The sequence below is a fragment of the Pelophylax lessonae genome (assembly GCF_965119305.1).
Source record: "Pelophylax lessonae genome assembly, chromosome: 3".
Lineage (NCBI taxonomy): Eukaryota > Metazoa > Chordata > Amphibia > Anura > Ranidae > Pelophylax > Pelophylax lessonae.
The window spans coordinates 357,965,872-357,985,863 of record NC_138770.1 but is presented as its reverse complement, the minus strand read 5'-3'; positions in this window follow the sequence as shown (position 1 = coordinate 357,985,863).

Below are 19,992 nucleotides of genomic sequence, written 5' to 3'. Positions count from 1 at the left end.
CATAGGGGTATATATACACACACACATGTATGTATATATACACATACACATATATAGGTGTGAAAGTAGCAGAAACCTATGCCTGCGCTAATGAAATAATTAACAGGCATAGGTATCCGCTCCTATAACACCTATATGTGTGTATGTGTATAAATACATATAAGTGTGTGTGTATATATACCCCTATACAGAATTTCAGATGTTTTGCCTGCCTCCAAAGACCCCCAAAAAATGCCCAAAAAAAACGCCTGCAAAAAGACACCTGGGCGTTTTTGTAGCAGGCGTTTTTTTGGGCATTTTTTTGGGCGTCTTTGGAGGGAGGCATAACATCAGAACTTCTGTGTAGGGGTATATATACACACACACGTGTATGTATATATACACATACACATATATAGGTGTGAAAGTAGCAGAAACCTATGCTTGCGCTAATGAAATAATTAACAGGCATAGGTCTCCGCTCCTATCACACCTATATATGTGTATGTGTATAAAAATGCCCAAAAAAAACACCTGCAAAACACACCTGGGTGTTTTTGTAGCAGGCGTTTTTTTGGGCATTTTTTGGGGGTCTTTGGAGGCAGGCATAACATCTGAACTTCTGTATAGGGGTATATATACACACACACTTATATGTATTTTTACACATACACATATATAGGTGTGATAGGAGCGGAGACATATGCCTGTTAATTATTTCATTAGCGCAAGCATAGGTTTCTGCTACTTTCACACCTATATATGTGTATGTGTATATATACATACTTGTGTGTGTGTGTATATATACCCCTACACAGAAGTTCAGATGTCATGCCTGACTCCAAACATGTCCTCAAAAAAGCCCAATAAACGCCTGCATGAAAAAGCCGGGTGACAGGGGCGAAGCCACCATCATGTTCTATATTAATTCTAATACAAACAAACTTTTTTTTTCTGGTTCTGGACATGCTACAAAGCTGAAACTTCACAGGTACACTTTTTAGACCCCCCAGACACTAAATCCAAAGAAATCTCTTTTTTTTTTTTTCAATCATTTTTTCAATAATTGGCTCTCTATCAAAAATGACAATTTTTAAGAACTTTTTTTTGTGTGATTAATAGTCCCTGGGGCATGACCCAGAACCCTAGGCACTTCTTAGGGGCATTTATTGGGTTTTAGGGCTTCAAAATGGTGTTTTTTGATTACCGAAGTTCGGGTCCCATTGATTTCAATGGGGTTCTGAAATCCGGGCCGAACTTTCGGCAAGTTCGGGTGTTCTGGTCGAACCAAACTTTTGAAAAGTTTGATCATCCCTACCTAGCACCTACTTTGTAGGGTGCTACATGCACAAGAGATATAGAAGTATATTTTTAGACAAATATTTATTTTACATTTTTCCTGGACTATCATGTCCTTATGTATGCTGGTGAAGTGGCCTGTAAAAAATCAGATTATATTTGCCATGGGTACAGATACCCAAATGTTAAATCTACAAAGCTGATTTCTCGGCAGAATTTATACAAACCAATGTAACTGTATTATTTAATAAACCATTAAAAGTTGTTTGTTTTTAGTAAAAGTAGTGTAAGTGCCTTAGTCTGGCTTCATATCAGTGTCTTGTAATCTCTGTACACCAGAATTTGTACTGAGAAGGGGGGAAAAGTGCTGTATTTCTCATGTGCAATCAAGGAGCATGACTAATTTCAAGTCTTGTCCACCCACAGTTTTCTTCTTCTACTTTCACTGTCCAGTGACAGGTTGGGGGGTGGACAAGACTTGAAATTAGTGCTTAAAGCAGATCTCCACCCAAAAATGGGGAGTTTTGCTTGTTTGCACCCTCCACTGTCACATTTGGAACTTTTTGGGAGGAAGCAGGTACTTGTTGACAGGTACCCACATCTGGTTCAGCTAGCCATGGTGATCTGAGCCAGAAGTCTGGCCCACCTCCTTCCCCCACAGTCTTCTGGGACACATCACAGGTCCCAGAAGACTGCGGGACCATTCTCGCATGCCTCAAGGCTTTACTTCCTGTTTCCTTTACTTGCTATGCCTACGCCAGCATCCGAAGCCAATTGAAGAATCAATTCGGGTGAGGATATCGCTGGATCCCTGGACAGGTAAGTATCAATATATTAACTGCTTGCCGACTGCCCTACACAGATTTACTGCGGCAGGGCGGCTCGGCTGCGCATATTCACGTGCATGTATGTGATTATGTGCACGCGGTCTGTGATTAAACACAGCGGGAGCCAGACTGCTCGTGGGCTCGATTGCCACCAGTCTCCCACGATCTCCTGGGAAACTGACAGGAGAGCCGCCTGCCTATGTAAACAAAGCAGGCAGCTCTCCTGTCAGACAGGCACAGTGAGATTGTGTGTCTCAGCTAAGATCAAACACCAATCTCTGTGTGGCTGTCACAGAGCCCTCCCCCCACACAGTTAGTAAGCACAATTAGGCTTACATTTAACCCCTTGATCACCCTTAGTATTAACCCCTTCCCTGCCAGTGTCATTTATACAGTAACAGTGCATATTATTTAGCACTGATCACTGTAATGGTGTCACTGGTCCCCAAAAGGTGTCACTTAGTGTCAGATTTGTCCGCCGCAATGTCGCAGTCCTGCTAAAAATCGCTGATCGCCACCATTACTAATAAAGACAAAAAAAATAATAAAAAATCCAAAAATCTATACCATAGATTGTAAATGATATAACTTTTGCACAAACCAATTAATATACGCTTTTTGGGATTTTTTTTAACCAAAAATATGTAGCAGAATACAAATTGGCCTAAACTGATACAAAAATTAGATTTTTTACATTTTTTTATTGGGAATGTTTTATAGCAAAAAGTAAAATATATTGTTTTTTGTTTTCAAAATGTTTGGACTTATATTGTTTATAGTGCAGAATCTTAAAACCGCAGAGGTGATCAAATACCACCAAAAGAAAGCTCTATTTGTGGGAAAAAAATTGGATTTGGGTACAGCGTCGCACGACCGCGCAATTGTCATTTAAAGTAACGCAGGACCAAATCACAAAAAAACGCCTGGTCATTAAGGGGGTAAAACCTTCCGGAGCTGAAGTGGTTAAAAGTCAGCAGCTACAGTATTTGTAGCTGTTGAATTTAAATTTTTTTTTTGGGGGGGGGGGCCTGGAGCTCCTCATTAATTGTAGCAAAGAAAAAATCAGGTCTCTCCTGCTGTGCTAGACAGGGCTTTGTAAATCTCAGGACTGGATGGGCAGAAATTGAAATCCTCTGGCATGAAAAATAACTACCTCATATGTATGTCATCTTTGTATTTGGCTGTTTGCCTGGAGGTCAGCTTTAAATGTAAAACTGTATTGCACTAATGTTGAGAAGTATGGGACTTATGTAACAAATAAATGAGCACTGACACTCCTCTAGTGGACTTTTACAAAGACTCCTCACCATCCTCTTCCATCTGAACATTCCCTTTCTTCTTCTCTGAATGAACATCAAGCCTTGAAAAAAATGGTAGCTGTATTTGTATTTTCATGTCTCTCAGATGTCTGTTGTACATACTGTACTCTACTCCCCTTGCTGCATTTGCCACCATCATTTTTTATCTACCTTTAGAAGAATGGGAAAGATTAGTGCTAGTACATTGCTCTTTTCCCTCTTTATTCTCTTTTGACATAGCCTTTTCTTTTCAAGGAACTTGAATGGAAAGTTCTTTCCTAAATCTATTGGGTCCTATTTCCATGTACAAATAATTTTAGGGGCTTTAAAAAAACAAAAATATATGACAACTTTCGCAGACCTCTGGGATGATGGTTGTGCTTTTTGTATCATATGTTCCGCTCATGTATTTTTTAACATAGAAGGACAGACTAGCAGCAAAAGTCTGCCTGGCATCTGGCTTTTATTTAAGTAGCAGATGTATCCGTTACAAAGGAACATACTATTTTAAGGTGCTGTGCTGTAGAGAGGAACTAAACATATCACATTAAACACTTTTATCAAAACCTCATGTTCAATATATATCAAGTCATGGGTTTAAAAGTAATAAACTGACAGTATACTGTATGCTTACTTATATAAGTCATACAGTATTATGTCATCTATGACTTGCTGTGTTGGTCTTTTTCTCAAAAAGACCACATAGGAATCCACAATGGAAGTGTAGTAGATATTTAATGAAATATATAAAAAGAGATAATGGTAGATGAATAGTAACTGGTATTTAATAAGAAAAAAAAAGGAAAATCTGCAAGAATTTTATGTTCAAAAAACCAATATAAGGATCTTATAATCAATTACTGAGCGCAGGCGACACGGGCTGGCTGGATTACGTATGTCATCAACAAAAACCGCAGCAATACTCCTGCACATGAGTGGAATAACCCAATAAGAAGTGTAACTCCATTACAAATATGGATTATTCTCTTGAAGCCTTGTTACCCTCTGGGACCGTGGTAGTCCTGAAAACACTGTAAAAATAGATAAAAGAAAGAGGGCACACTGGGCTTGTGCATTATCCCACAAATTTTTTATTAGGAGTAAAGTAACACAAATAAATACTACTCACAAGTATTGCTAGTGTAAGCACTCATCAGGCCACTCCTTGTGGCTACACTCTCCCAGACTGGCTAATGCCTTTAGCATTTGGAAGAGGGGGAACCTCACCAGGGTCCTTGCTGACTGACACGTTTGGAAAGTATGTCCTTCTTCTTCACGTATCACTTATGTACTCCCCTCCCCAGTACCTGGCTGCTTTGAGTTATGCTATGCGATCCCATGATAACAATGTAGACAAAACTGTTATGAATGGGTTTATGAGCTGTGCTTAATATTGTGATGCTGTGATTGGCCCACAGCTATAATATTGCACATGGCCCAATCAGAGCCACACTAGTAATATGATGACACTATACTGCACTTGTGACAGTATGTAAAAAAAAAAAAAATGTGAAAAAAAAACACATTTTATTAAATTTCTTCATTTTCCAAAAAATTGTGACAAAAAAATTACAACTTCAAAAACTCACCTCTTGCTAAATACCTCATACTGCCTACTTTCCAAAAAGGGGTAATTTGGGGGGGCATTTATTTTGTCCTGGAATTTGTCAGGGCCTTAAGAAATTAGATGATCGGTACATCAGGATTGATCAATTTTCAAATATGTATACCATAGTTTGTAGATGCTCTAACTTTTACACAAACCAATTAATATACACATATTGGGATTTTTTTTTTAAACTAATAACACGTAGCAGAATACATTTTGGCCTAAATTTAAAAAGTAATATCATGTTTTTTTTTTTAAATCTTCAGCTTTCATTAAAGTAAAACCTGTCAGGATCCCTGTTGTGGCACCTCCTAATAAAGGCAGACAGCCCTCTCTATCTCACTTTTTTCTTCCACTAAGTCACCCTTACCCTATAACATGCACTGCAACTGTAGGCTGGAGAAGGATCTGAACCATGGCCATCACTGAGAAACCAACTACAATACCCAGTGATACTTAGGAGGGGTCGGATAAAAGAAAAAGCCCAGGAAGGAGCGGGAAGTTGGGGAGCACGCCAACCTAAGAGAGGATGGGAGAGGAAGCACTGTGCTGTGCTGTGCTGAGTTTCGGTGGACCCTGCTGTATCCTGAACCAATTGGTTGCTCTGGTGCCTTCTTTGAAATGGCAGTCCATGACCCAGGCTGCTAGGGAACCACAGGAGTGAAATGCCAATGCATTCACCATCTTGCCTGCCATTCGCCATACATGACAATAGTCTGCAAAGAAGGGGGCCCTCCTCTGTTAATCCAATGAACTGCCTCAAAAGAATTACACAGATAGTGAGAGAGTGGTGAATGGGTCACAGACCCACAGTTAAGCTGAACCCTTGTTGAAGTTGTTGGTCCTCATTTGAAAGTAACTGCAAATATAAACCCTGCATCTACTGTTTTGCTAAATGCTCATATTATTGCTAGGTGAGGCTTAACGTAGCAAAGTTTTCTGTTCTGCTCTTCAAAGTGCTGAAACTGTGCTCCTGTCATGGAATTCCTGTGAGGCGTTTGGCTAATAGAAATGCCCATGCGTGCAAAAATCTTTGCAGAATGCGCATAGGAATGTGTGCATGCGAAGGGGCACATGCACATGCATGCGAAGGGGCATGTGCACACGCATGCGCATGGTATATGTTGGCACCAGACGGACCATTTAAGGATGCTTCTGTCTGTGTTCTAATGGTAGACTGGTCTTCAGCTGTTCCCTGTGTCCTGTGTACTTCCAGTGCGTTCCCTTGGTTGCTGACCCGGTTTACTCCTGACCTGATCTCGGATTCTGCTTTTGTCTTGTCGTTAGTTCCTGACCCAGCTAATTCCTGAATTTGGCTCTGTTCCTGAATTGCCCACCTGTCTATGATTCTTGCTAATCCTGTTACCATGCTTCTGTCTCTGATCCTGGCTTCCTGACCCGTTCGAGTATCTGCCTGGCTGTCTGCTGTTGCAGTCCTGCACCCCGCTGTGTGTTCCTGCAGCAAGTCTGCTGAGAGCTATGACCAGCCACACATCCTGGCCCTGTAGTGCAAGTGGAGTGCTTCCTTAACCTCAGCTGAACTACTGTGCATGGCTACAGTCCCTGACCTGATGGTTCTCCTCTTTCCTTGGAACCTCATCTCCTGCTGCAAGTCTCTCGATCTACATCTACAGGCACTCGCGTTCCCCCTGTCTGTCGGCACCCTCTGTTTCACTTCCAGCGAGGCCTGGGCTGGAAATACAAGAAAGGGCAACCTTGTAATTTTAGTCTCCTCTCAGATACATGACAGCACCTTCCTATCTAACTGCTGCCTTTGTCTAAAGTACTCATCTGCATCTAAAGATCCCCCTCCCTTGCTAAAGCCAACCTCTTAGGTATAATACTGTAACACCCAGTCTAAAGACACACCCCATATTTCTCTACACACCATCATCTTCAAAGGGCTCCAACATAGCTGGCAGAAGATTCACCTCAAAAACTATACTCAGATTAATTTACCCTGAGGGAGAATCTGTGTTCAACTTTGAACCTAATCTCACAGGTCTAAACCTAGCCCCTTTGTTTGAGAGCTCACAAGTGGAATAGCTGATTCCCATTGTTACTTTGTTGGTCACTTGGGGTGATTTATCTTATGCGGAGAGCTACTGTTTATGCCCTTGGGGTCACAGTACAAGCTGGAATTTGAAGCCTTTTAGGGACCTGGTGAAGCTGATGTGCATTGATTATCGTTGATAACATACAAGTAGTTGTACAAGGACAGCACACTGCCTATGACTGACAGCGGAGACCATTGCTGGCACATCACTGCTTTTCTAAGAAAGTGATCCTGTACTCTAGTTGGAAGTGGGACATTTCAGGTACAAGTTGATTATGACGGACAGCCCAGCGATGGTTTGGGAGCTCCATCTAACCCATATTTCACATGTTGGTGTTGACTTCTCTATAATTTGAGAGTCAACGCATTCTGGTAAGCAGATTGATGTTTATCCACACAATGTTGGTGATGTGGCCACATCTTTCCCTTCTAGTCATTGGTGTGCGGTGATTCTTCTCATTCTCATACTACATGGACTTTTTACTATCTTATAGAGACTTTGTATAGGCGCTGCCCTTTTTCATTGTTTAATTTTTTGGTGTGTAATCTAACCATTTGTGTTGGCTGCCTTTATGTACTTTCATCCAAACACAGATATTTCTCTATGTTTTATAATTCATTATTGTTGTTGACTTTACCATGCCAATATATGGGGTAGTAGGCAGGATTTTCTTAAGCTTACTTATAACTATTAAATAAGACACCTTCAGACTTTAAATTTGGAACGAAAGAGGCCGCGGCCGTTTATTATTTTACACATTAAAGATCGATAAATCTTTTAAACTTTAAATAACAGCAGTATAGAACAAACCTGGTCCCAACGACCCAGGTTGTCATTACTCAACTAAATACATCGACACATCCAACTTAAAATACAACAAACGTCCCCCTTCGACGTGACCGAAGGTGACCCTAAAATAACAAACTGACCGCGACAAACAAAAAAGGGGGGGGTGGGAGGGGAACCGCTGGGCTGTCTTCTTTCTTCGCTGCTTGACCGACGGAGTGACGGCTCCTCTGTGAGGGGATCCTTAAATGGGTCCTCTTGAACCCCTTCAGCCAATCAACTTTGAACTTCTTCATAGGCGGGAGAAACCGGCTCAGACAGGTCAGGGGCTTATTCTCTCTAGATACTCAAGTAAGCTAACTAAACCCTATAGCCAATCAGCTTAACTTAAACTCTGACAGGCTCTAAACTGCCTGACAACTTAAACTCTACCTATTCCTTCTCCTAAACTATCCTCACCTGCCACTACCCCATGAATAAAAGGGGGCCATTCGTTCCCTTTTCTCTTCATGGGGTAGTAGGCAGGATTTTCTTAAGCTTACTTATAACTATTAAATAAGACACCTTCAGACTTTAAATTTGGAATGAAAGAGGCCGCGGCCGTTTATTATTTTACACATTAAAGATCGATAAATCTTTTAAACTTTAAATAACAGCAGTATAGAACAAACCCGGTCCCAACGACCCAGGTTGTCATTACTCAACTAAATACATCGACACATCCAAAAGGCAGGCGGCTCACACCCGCCTGGCACACCCCCACCACGCGGCCTCTTCCACGCAAGTACCCAGATTGGCATTAAAAGTATCTAGGCCAATGTCTGATAAATGGGTGTCATCAAACCTGTATAATCCACTAGTACCTCCCTCAAGCTCTATATGCCGAAAGGATAAAATACCAACGACGCGCAGCAGCTTCTCCAAAGCCCTGTTTACGCGCTTACGGATTTTCTCAAGCGGTTTCAAATAACAGTGCTTGAACCAAGCGAGTCTAGGTATAATCTCTGAAAAAACAATGGTCAAAAAAGGGAATGTTGACTTTAATAATTGCAAGTCATCCCGGATCGCAAAAATCAGGTCTAATGTTCTCGCTCTGCCTACGTCATTCCCCCCAAGGTGTACAACTAATACATCCGGGGGGGGAAGAAACTGCAGTAGTCTAAAAATTTCCGGACGAAATTCCGACCACAGCATTCCTCGCTTGCTAAACCACTGAACCCTAAAATAATTGGGATCTAAACCGATGTTTTCGCCATAAGGACGTCTTCTGGCTCGTGCACGAGCCCAGTGCACGAACGAATGTCCGATGATCCACACGTCCAGACATTGACCTGAAAAATTTTTTAACAAACAGTGTCAGGGCGGATGTAAGTTTGAAAAACATCCGACTTCCACCTGCCCAACTTTTTAACAACTTGATCATCGAGACCCAATCTTGCCGCTTCAGTAGCAGCACCAATACGAAATGAATGAGAAGTTAACCTTTCCTCTTCCAAACCCAATTGAACGAGACATTTTTTAAAAACAGCATTGAATTGATAGCCAGTCAATGGCCTACCATCCCGATGATTGAACAAGAATGCAGAACCGGCCGATCTGATTGTCAAAAATTTTTGTAATAAACGCACCGGACATATGGAAGAGTTGCGAAACCTGTGCAAAATAACGCGCTTCCCAACACCCACTTGATCCGTCTTAGAGAAGCGTATTAAAATGCAGCATGACACGTCAGATAAAACCGCATCCGAGAGAAAAAGACCAGAGCTAAGCGTCCTACTCGTCGGCACCAGCTCCGATATTCTCAGTGCCGCAAAAAACATCAACGAAAAAAGCCGCCCGAAAAAGGACCGACTCGTAAAAGGAAAAACAAACGACCGACGTAACTGCACACAAGCTCTCCAAAAGTGGGACAGTAATGGGCTTCCTAGAATCGGGCAAGAATTTCGCTTTACGGTAACCCTTCAGGGCCTGACGCACTGTAAAAAAGGAAGAGCATGAAGGGAAATTTTTTAGCTTAACGAAAAAGGATACTCCTGCCAGAATTTTGTTTACATGAGACCAAGCATATTCCTTATGGAATAAAGAATTTAAAAAGGACAAAACCAAATTTTCCGAAAAACTATCGGGGGATGCACCCAAGGACTGAAGATGCGACACCCATAATGACCATGCTGATTGGTATCCCGCCATGGTCGCCGGAGCCAAAGAACGCAAAACATTCTTTGCTACCAAGTCTAGACTATGTGCCATAGGTGGCTCGGGTAATGACAGCTCAGCTCGTCCGCTTCCGGAAACAGCGTAAAAAATCGCTCCATCTGTAAGCGAGACAAAGCATCCGCCAAACCATTATCTTTGCCGGGGACAAAAGTCGCCTTAATCCAAATATTAAACGATAAGCATTTAGCTACTAAATACCGCAATAAGGCTATAACAGGAGGGGATTTTGAAGACAAACAATTGATAGCGAACATCACCCCCCTGTTATCAGTCCGAACCATTAATCTTCTGTTCCGAAAATGATGGCCCCAAATCTCCAGGGCCACCACAATGGGAAAGAGCTCGAGAAGAACACTATTGCGTGTATAACCCAATTGAACCCATTTCTGGCACCAGCGATCAGCGCACCAATGCGTGCGCCAAATGGCGGCAAAGCCGACCGAACCCGCTGAATCGGTGAAGAGACAAAAATCCTTGTCAAGAACAAATTCTTCCTGCCAAAGACTTTTGCCATTGAAATCCGTTAAAAACTGGAACCACACCAGCATATCCTCCCTGACCTCCTGAGTTAACCTCACGTGAGAATTTGGCGACTTCAGACCCGCAATCGTTGCATACAGTTTCCTGGAAAATAGCTTACCCAGGGGAATAACCCTGGAAGCAAACGCCAGCAAACCAAGCAAGGACTGCATCTCCTTAAGGCGAACCTTACGTCTCCGGATCAAAGTTAGCAGGCAAAACTTCAATTTAGACACTTTGTCTAGCGGGAGCCTAAATTCCATCTCATCGGAGTCGATTGTGATGCCTAAAAATTGAATGCAAGTAGACGGAAAAGCCGTCTTCTCATGTGCCAACGGGATCCCAAACAGCTCGCACAACTGAACAAAACCATTCAGCAAGCGCGAGCAGTCTGTAGACCCTGCCCTTCCCAAGAACAAAAAATCGTCTAAATAATGGACGATGTCAGTCGAATCGCAAAGTAGCGAAACTGCCCATTCCAAAAAGGTGGCAAAACACTCAAAATAAAAACATGACAATGAACATCCCATGGGGAGACATCTGTCAAAATAAAAATTACCCGAAAAGAAAAACCCCAGGGAATTAAAGGCGTCCGGGTGAACCGGCAGCAGACGAAAAGCCGATTTGATGTCCGCCTTGGCCATCAAAACCCCTTTACCCAGACCCCTTAATTTAACCAAGGCATCGTCAAACGAAGAGTATTGGACCGTAGCTAAATCCTCGCTTATTTCATCATTTAAGGAATCCCCGAAAGGAAACGACAAATGATGAATAAGCCTGTAAGAATTAGGCTCCTTCTTTTGGACAATGCCCAAAGGGGAGACCCTAAAATCCTCAAAGGGTGGGACAGAGAAAGGGCCAGCGAATCTACCTAACTCGATTTCTTTACTTACCTTTTTGGCCACAACCGATTCCAAACCCGCCACGGATCTAAGGTTATCTACCAACTTACAACCCTTACCGTAAAATTTGGGAAGAGGGAAACCATCCTGAAAGCCCTCAATTAGTAGGGTGGCTCTCACCCTGTCTGGGTAGCGCTGGAGCCACGGGAGCATGGCGGTGAGGTTCACTGGGGTTACCGCCTTTGTGTAGAAAACCCGGTGCCTGACCCCCTTGCTTCTTGAAGCATTTTGCAATGGGGTGGGCTCCAGAGCAAAAGGCGCATTCGTGCCGATACTTGCACGAACCCGGCCACTTACAGACGGATTCGTTGAAGTTAAAGCACACTCCTTTTCTAAATTGAAAACCCGGAGAGGCTGCTTGGGACTGTTGACTCGGAAAGGGCTGTCTGGAAAAAATAGACCTCTGGGGGAGAAAAAGGTCCAGCCAAAGGCTGACGTCCTTAGTTCCCCATCTCATGGCAGGCTGCACCGCCAGTTTTTGGCGAAAAGCCACGTCATACTGGAACCATGACGTCCCACCGAAATTTTTGTACGCTTCTAATATGATATCTGCGTGTTGAAAAAGCCCCACACTTTTGGTAGGGAATTTCTCACACATTACTGATGAAAAAATAAAGAAACCCTGCAACCAGTTATTGAAAGATTTGGAAACAGGGCGCCTTCGTTCCTCATCATCCTTCCTATCCCCTTTAGCAACAAAATCCCTAGCCGAAGGCAACAGTGACAACATATCAATAAAATGTCCCTGCCATATCCTCTCCTTAACTGATTCGGATAGGTGGAAACCTAGCGGGGACATTTCACAGGTGAGAGTTTCCCTAAGGGAAGTCTCAGGTAAATTTTGTGATTGAGCCAGGAGATAAGAAGCAGACATCTCAGAGTGCAAGCTCTGGGGCCTATGAGGTTCAACCTCCAAATTGCCCATATGAGGAACCCAGACATCCCTAGGTGAAGGGGCATGTTGTGATAACCCCATATCGCCAACGGGGTTGGCAGATACTGCCGTAGTATTGGCCGGTGTACCAGTGCAGGACCCAGCAACCGGACTGTTCTCAAGCACAGACCTAAAATCCTTTAAGAAATTTTGAAGTAAACCTGCAATGGCTGGTAGGGGGGTACCGTCCTGAGCGACAGCACCCCCAGTGTTAATATCTGAGGTAACCTGCTGTGTTCCTGGGGGCCCACTGCTCAAGGCAGATGCTGGTGACCCCTGCTGCTGTGTCCCGGGGGGCCTAGGGGCCCTAGTAGGGGCTGGAGGCCCGGGCTGCTGTGTCCCAGAGGGCCCGGAGTCTAAATGCCTGGCTGGCGTGAGAGACAGATTCCCTGGGGGCCTAGCGAGGAATGTGGGGGCTGGCATTGTGTCCATGAAGTTCCCCTCACCTGATCTCGCCGGCGCGATCCCCTCCGGATTCCTGGTCCCGCCGATCGATCCCGCCGCTTCCGACCGGGCCCTCGCTCCGGGTCCTGGAGCAGGTCTTCCCGCTGGTCTTCTCCTTGGCGAGTCTTCACCTCCCCTCCCGGCGTGCCTGACGCCCGCCGGAGGGGAGAACCGTTGGCGCGGAGTGCGCCGCCTCTTCGCCGGCCCGATTCCTTGGCCGGTTCTTCCGGGTGTGGCGCGCCTGCGCACACCCCTCTCCGTGACGTCTTCCACGCCCGGCGTCACCGACGATGACGATCTTCCTTCTGCGCCCGCCGCGTCACCGGATCCTCTTCCGACGTCTCTTCCGGCGGCCACCGTCGGCGCCGGTCCTGCGCGGTCTTCACCTTCCGCTACCCCAGATGCAGCGACGAGCGGCAATTCGAAACACCGCCGGAGCCAATCTTCGCCGCCATCTTCTCCCGCCCGCTCGATCAGTCTTCTGAGGAGGCTCATCTCGGCTGAGGTAAGCGGGGGCGCCTAACTCCTCTTCTTCTTCTCTTCTCCTCTTCTCACAGGAAAGCCGCCGCTGACGTCTTCCACCCCGACCGCCTGCTGGACTACCGACAGTGGACAACTGCTCCCGCCGACGATGGACTCTGGAACCGCTGGAACCGCTGGGCTGTCTTCTTTCTTCGCTGCTTGACCGACGGAGTGACGGCTCCTCTGTGAGGGGATCCTTAAATGGGTCCTCTTGAACCCCTTCAGCCAATCAACTTTGAACTTCTTCATAGGCGGGAGAAACCGGCTCAGACAGGTCAGGGGCTTATTCTCCCTAGATACTCAAGTAAGCTAACTAAACCCTATAGCCAATCAGCTTAACTTAAACTCTGACAGGCTCTAAACTGCCTGACAACTTAAACTCTACCTATTCCTTCTCCTAAACTATCCTCACCTGCCACTACCCCATGAATAAAAGGGGGCCATTCGTTCCCTTTTCTCTTCATTCTTTGATACTTTTATGACTTTACCTATGAGGGGGGCGTGGCCAGCGTGGGACCGTAATGGACGTGTAATCCCTCGCTCCCGCTCCAGCGTCCGTCATCCAGCGACATCCGAATTTACCTATCAATACAGTCTGTTATTCTTTTATAGAGTTGAATGTCCAATTCTTGTGTGCCTGCTGTGGTTTATAGAAAGGTATACTGGTGGTGCCACTGAGGTTGAGGCTTTACACAGGGCTGGACAAGAGCAGAGGACCCAAATCTACCAGCAGCTCCTATGTGGGTAGCGCTACACATATTTCATATTTCCCATTTGCCTGAATCAAAAAGAAAAACATTTTTTTTAGTCCAGTATTTTCTAATCTTGCCACATGTTGCTTTATGCTCCTGCAAATGATTATATTTCATACTTACCTGAAAAAGACTAAGACAGATTTGAAAAATGTAATGTTTTAGTTTGGAATGAAATGATTAAATATAAAAAATAAATACAAAATACTATAAATTCACCTGAAAGTGTCCTAAATACATACATGAATATAATCAGGTTAGTATAAATAATCTTATGGCTGTGTTAACTCTGTAAAAACCTTGCTGTGGTGTAAAGCTTATAATTATGTTTGTACATAAACTCAGTCATATACAGTATGTGTGCACATTGTTTATGCTTTGCTTCCTGTATAAGTGTACATCACAGTGTGCTTCACTTCAGTACTTATATTAGTGTCAGAAACATACACAGTGCCACCTCTAAGTAACTTAGCCTGTATCTCAGCATTTTTTTTTTAATTTCACTGACACACAGATAACAGAGGGAATGTGAGAATGTATATTTTAACATAAAAATGTCATAATGGAAAAATGACCAGGTAAGACATAAATGTGTGAAAGTCACACTAGGATTACTTTAGATAAACTTTTCAAAAGTAACTTAAAAAAGTGCTTCTGCACTATAAACTATTTTATCAAATCTGAAGCAATTATCATGAATCTGAATGATGTATTTACCTGATAGAGCCAAGGTCATGTTAAAAATTTAAAGCGGTGTTCCAATAAAAAAACTTAAAAGTCAGCAGCTATGAATACTGTAGCTGCTGACTTTAAATATATAGGTACTTACCTGCCCAGGGAGCATGTGATGTTGGCACCCCAATTGATTTTCGGATTGGCTGCCGGGTGCTGCTGCTGTCATTCATTGTAAGGGAAACCAGCAGTGAAGTCTTTCGGCTTCACAGCCAGTTCCCTACTGTGCATGCGCGAAGTGCTCTGCACTTTCTAATTGGCCCGGTTGCGGTAGAAGGAGGATTGGCCCAGCAGTTACCTGCTCCCCCCCTACCCCCTGAAAGGTGACACTGGAGAGGGGGGAGGAATTAGATCAGCGTAAGCATGGGCATCCGCAGAACTTTTTCTTTTTCTCTGAGAGTATGCTGTACAGTCGATGGAACATTTTTAATAGAAAGCCAGATGTGTCGTTTGTGCTGCTGTGTCCTCCTTTTGCCAAAATCTTCGCCTTTCAATGTCCCCCCCAGAGGAGGATTATCGCACCAGAGACCAAAAATTAGGTTAGCTGTCAGGGGCTTTCATTAAACGAGTGCCTGTTACCCCCCCAACCTCTTCATTCAGAGAAGCTGTTAATACAGCTTCCATGATAGGTCTGCTCCCTCCTTCATTCATAGATTGTATATCATTCATTGAGATGTAGTATTGGTTTTTATGAATGAAGGAGCTGGGTGGAAAAGGTGGGCAAAGTAAGGCACTTTAGATGAGTGCCTGTCACAGCCCCATAGCCCCTATTACCCCATACCACACCATAAGATTATGGCAGCGGGGGGAGGGGGGCATGGCAGGAGGAAGATTTCAGGCAAAAGGAGGACAAAGCAGAACAAGGGACACATCTCACTGAAGGTAAGTAATGTCTCTTGTGCTGAGTTTTTTTTTTTTTTTTTTTTTTCGTTTTAGGTAAACAAAGGCTTTAATACAGGCATGTCCAACCTGCGGCCCACTGCCCCCTGACAATTTTTTTTTTTTGTTGCTGGGAGGAAGGAAGTCGGGTCGGGGGCACGGCCACAGCGGCTTCCAACTAACTGTAGGCAGAGGCTGCCTCGGAAGGGATCATCCTCTAGTTGTGTTAAATTAGTGCTGGGGGGGGGGGGGGCGGCAGCGCAGGAAGGGCGCGGCAGCGTTTTATTACTTATATACCTTAACTATAGTATATATTTTATATGCGGCCCGAGAAAATTTCTCTACACTCAATGTGGCCCAGAGAAGCCAAAAGGTTGGACACCCATGCTTTAATATATCATTCAAAATGTTTTGCTGTATCTGTTCAGTAAGTGTAACAAATGCCTGTTGATTCTACAGAAATCCAGTTAGTATTTTTCTGTGCTCTTTATAGTAATAACTCCAATGTAATCAGCCCTGCCCAGTTCACATCTATGAACTTGAGAACACCTCTCTATATTTTATGGAGATGAGGAGAGGAAGCCTTGATCAGTTTAAACTTTGAACTAGAGAACACTTCCGCCCAATGTTATGGCGATGAGGAGAGAGATAGGTGTTCTGTAGTACTATCATGTTTCCTGCCCTATGGTGATATAACTGTTCCTCCATTTATGCAGAACAGTGAGTATTTGGTGTCACCTTAGTACAGGAAATGTGTAACTGATAGGATCATCAGTTATGAAGACTAAAAGAAAATGGATGCAGTCATCACATCTTAGGACTGATCTGTTACAAAATATTATATTTTGTTCATAGGTTTATATATGTAGCCTAACCTTATGTTTGGTTCTATTTTACCAAAATATATAAATCTCACGGCCTATCCCTGGGATACACAGGATGACCTTGTTAAGATTAGATGTTAACCTCTCTGCGCTCTGCCATTTGGAGGGAGAGATAGATCCCTGGGGATTGTATTGGTTTACTCCCAAGGCCATTGGAGCAAGGGAGTTTTTTGGTCATTCCCTGCTTCTCTCATCTGGTTTTGTGTGGTACATTTTTCCTTATCAATATATGGATATTTTTCCCTCAAGTGGATTTTTTTTATTTTTTTTTTATTTAACCACTTTAAGACCGGAAGAATTTGCCCCCTTAATGACCATTTTGCAATTCGGCACTGCGTTACTTTAACGGAAAATTTCGCAGTTGTGCGACACTGTACCCAAACAAAATTTATGTTCTTTTTTTCCCCACAAATAGAGCTATAATTTGGTAGTATTTGATCACCTGTGCGATTTTTATTTTTTGCGTTATAAACAAAAAAAGAGCGACAAATTTGGAAAAAAAAAAAACAATATTTTTCACTTTCTGCTATATAACATCCCCCCCCCCCCCCAACAAAAAAATTACAATTTTAATTTTTTTTTACCATTTTAGGCCAATTTGTTTTCTGCTACCTATTTTTGGTAAAAATAATATCACAATAAGCGTATTTTGATTGGTTTGCACAAAAGGTATCGTGTCTACTAACTACGGGAAAAATGTATGTCATTTTTATTGTTTTTTACTAGTAATGGCGGCGATTTTTAGCGGGACCGCGACATTGCGGCGGACAGATCGGACCCCTAACTGACATTTTTGACAATTTTTGGGGTACCAGTGACATTACTACAGTAATCAGTGCTAAATATGCACTGTTACTGTAAAAATGACGACTGGCAGGGAAAGGGTTAACAGTATAGGTGATCAGGGCGTTAAATGTGACCCTAGGGGAGTGATTCTAACTGTGGGGGCATGGCTTCTGAGATGACTACAGTGACATGTGATCCTATATAGAAGGATCACATGAGCTATGTGATCATTTCAGGGAGAAGGACGGTCGGCTGTGTTTACAACAGCCGACTTTCCTTCTCTCTCTGCGGGGAGAGATTGCGGGTGGCAGGTGGCAATCAGAGCTGCCTGACACACGCATCAGCTTCCCCGCTGACGATTGGGGGTGGGAGCACGCCACCACCAGCGCGCTCGCCCCTAGCTCCTCCCAGGCGAGCGACATAGATCTACGTCGTTTTGCCTGTTCGAGCCAGCCTGCCGCAGTAAATATAACGTATACAGTTGGGAACTGGTTAGTTTGTGCAATGATGTGACCACTTGTTATTAAATTGTGTCGGAGATTTACCGATTGATTTTAATCAAGGATACTATGACATTATGAAAGTCTGTATGATATGCATGTACTGCTTGGATCCTGAAGAAGTTCCTGACATGTGAATGAAACCTGTAGATCCATCAGCAGATTATATGGTCCACATTAAGGTCATGTGACCTGTTATGTACATGCATTGTCGCACTTGATTATGACTGTATCTAGTTTAACGGATTGTATGTAAATTTCAATAAATATGCATTATTCTTTTATACTGTATGTATATATACTTTTTCATTAATTTAGAGGCACATTTAAATCCCAATTTTCCAGGTCTGGTAGATACAATCCCTCCTCTTCCTTCTTTCCTCCCTTCTCTCACCAGTCCTCTACTACACCTGGTTCCTATATTATTTGTCTACTATATAAATCTTGTGTAGGCCTAGGGCATTTTATAGACTGCTAAAAATATTGTGAACAATGACGATTTTTTTTTTTATACTAGTTTTAGACAGAATGGGGATGGGATATAACTCTGTGTCTCAGTTGAGAACATTTCCTGTTAAGAAACAATTCTAGCGGGGACACAGACTGCAACAAATCACCTCTACCAGGCTATTATTGCTGTTTTAACTTTTTAGGCTTTTTTTTCCCTTTATTTTTACCTGGTGATCCTGCCAGCAAATCATTTTTTTATTAACTTTTTTTACAGACCAGGCTGTTTAGGACACAGCTTTTTCTTGTTGTGAGGGACCCCAGAGAGTGCACATTGCTATCCAGGGTGCATCATCACTGCTGAATATCAGAGTGCTGAGTTCTAGGAACTGACCATACAACCATGTAGTAGCCTTTTTTGCTTCCTGCATGTGTGACTGGGATGGTACTTATGTGCATTAACAATACAATTGGGCCCCAACGTTTACTGGCTGAAGAGTTAGGATTAAAGACTGCCTCTTTACAGCTGCTACACTGAGACCTTTACCTATTGCTTATGCTAAGAGATACCTCTCAGGGAACATTGCACTATATCCTAGCCATTCTCTTAGAGTACACTCTAAATTAGTTATAGTACTATTATTTACATTGCACTTAAGGCTTATATGCACTGTGCACTGTGTTTTGCTGACATTGCTGATTCATGAGTTAAGTCCTTTCTAGTAGTACAGAACTCTATTATTCTAAGTTACCATGGGATAGATAATACTGTATACTGTCTAGCGAACTGTGTCTGAACCTACCTTCTGTGTGATCATTTATACTCAAACCACCATTTATTCTAACTTGTACCAACACATTAAGTTAATTTACCATTAAACAGCCTAATGTCTTTTTCCTGGTACTAACTCAAAACCAAGTTAAAGGTATTTATGCTCATGTACTTATAAGTGCCTATAGTGACTTTCATTCAACCAGGTGTTTTAGAGGGGCTAAGGTGGCTCTTGGAGTCGAGGAGCAGAACAGAGAGCCCAAATTACCAAGTGGCTCTTTGGGGATAGCACTATAGAAGGATTGGTAAGCTGCAATATTTTTTGGGGGGTTTAAATACACTTTAAAGGTTCAGTTAATCTTTACCTAGAAAAAAACTGCCTATGCCTGGAAGCAGCACCTATAGACAAGAACAAACTGTGCTAAAACACTCCCAGTCATTACTTCTCACCTTCACCATCACAGGAGCGAGCTGTCAAAAGCCTGCCCATGTGTGTGCACACACGCTGAGCTCAGAACTACCGTTCTTAGGGGAGAGAGTGTGCATGAGCAGGGGTTTGAATTGGCTGGGAATTTCTTAGCAACATCCTAGCAACAGGTAAGGTTGGGGTGATATCATTGCAGTGAGTTTTTCAGCCAGGTTTAAGGAGCTATATAAATGGCCTACACCTATAATAAAGAACTGCAGATAGTATCTGTTTCCAGCAATATTTCCTATAGTCTCCTGCCAATACATCCTGCTGTGCTCTAAAAATCTGGTCCTGGGAGATGGGCTATTTATTCAGCCCAGTACACAGTTGGTCTCTGAACAGTTCCCTCTTGTGGAAAACAGAAACATCTTGTTTACA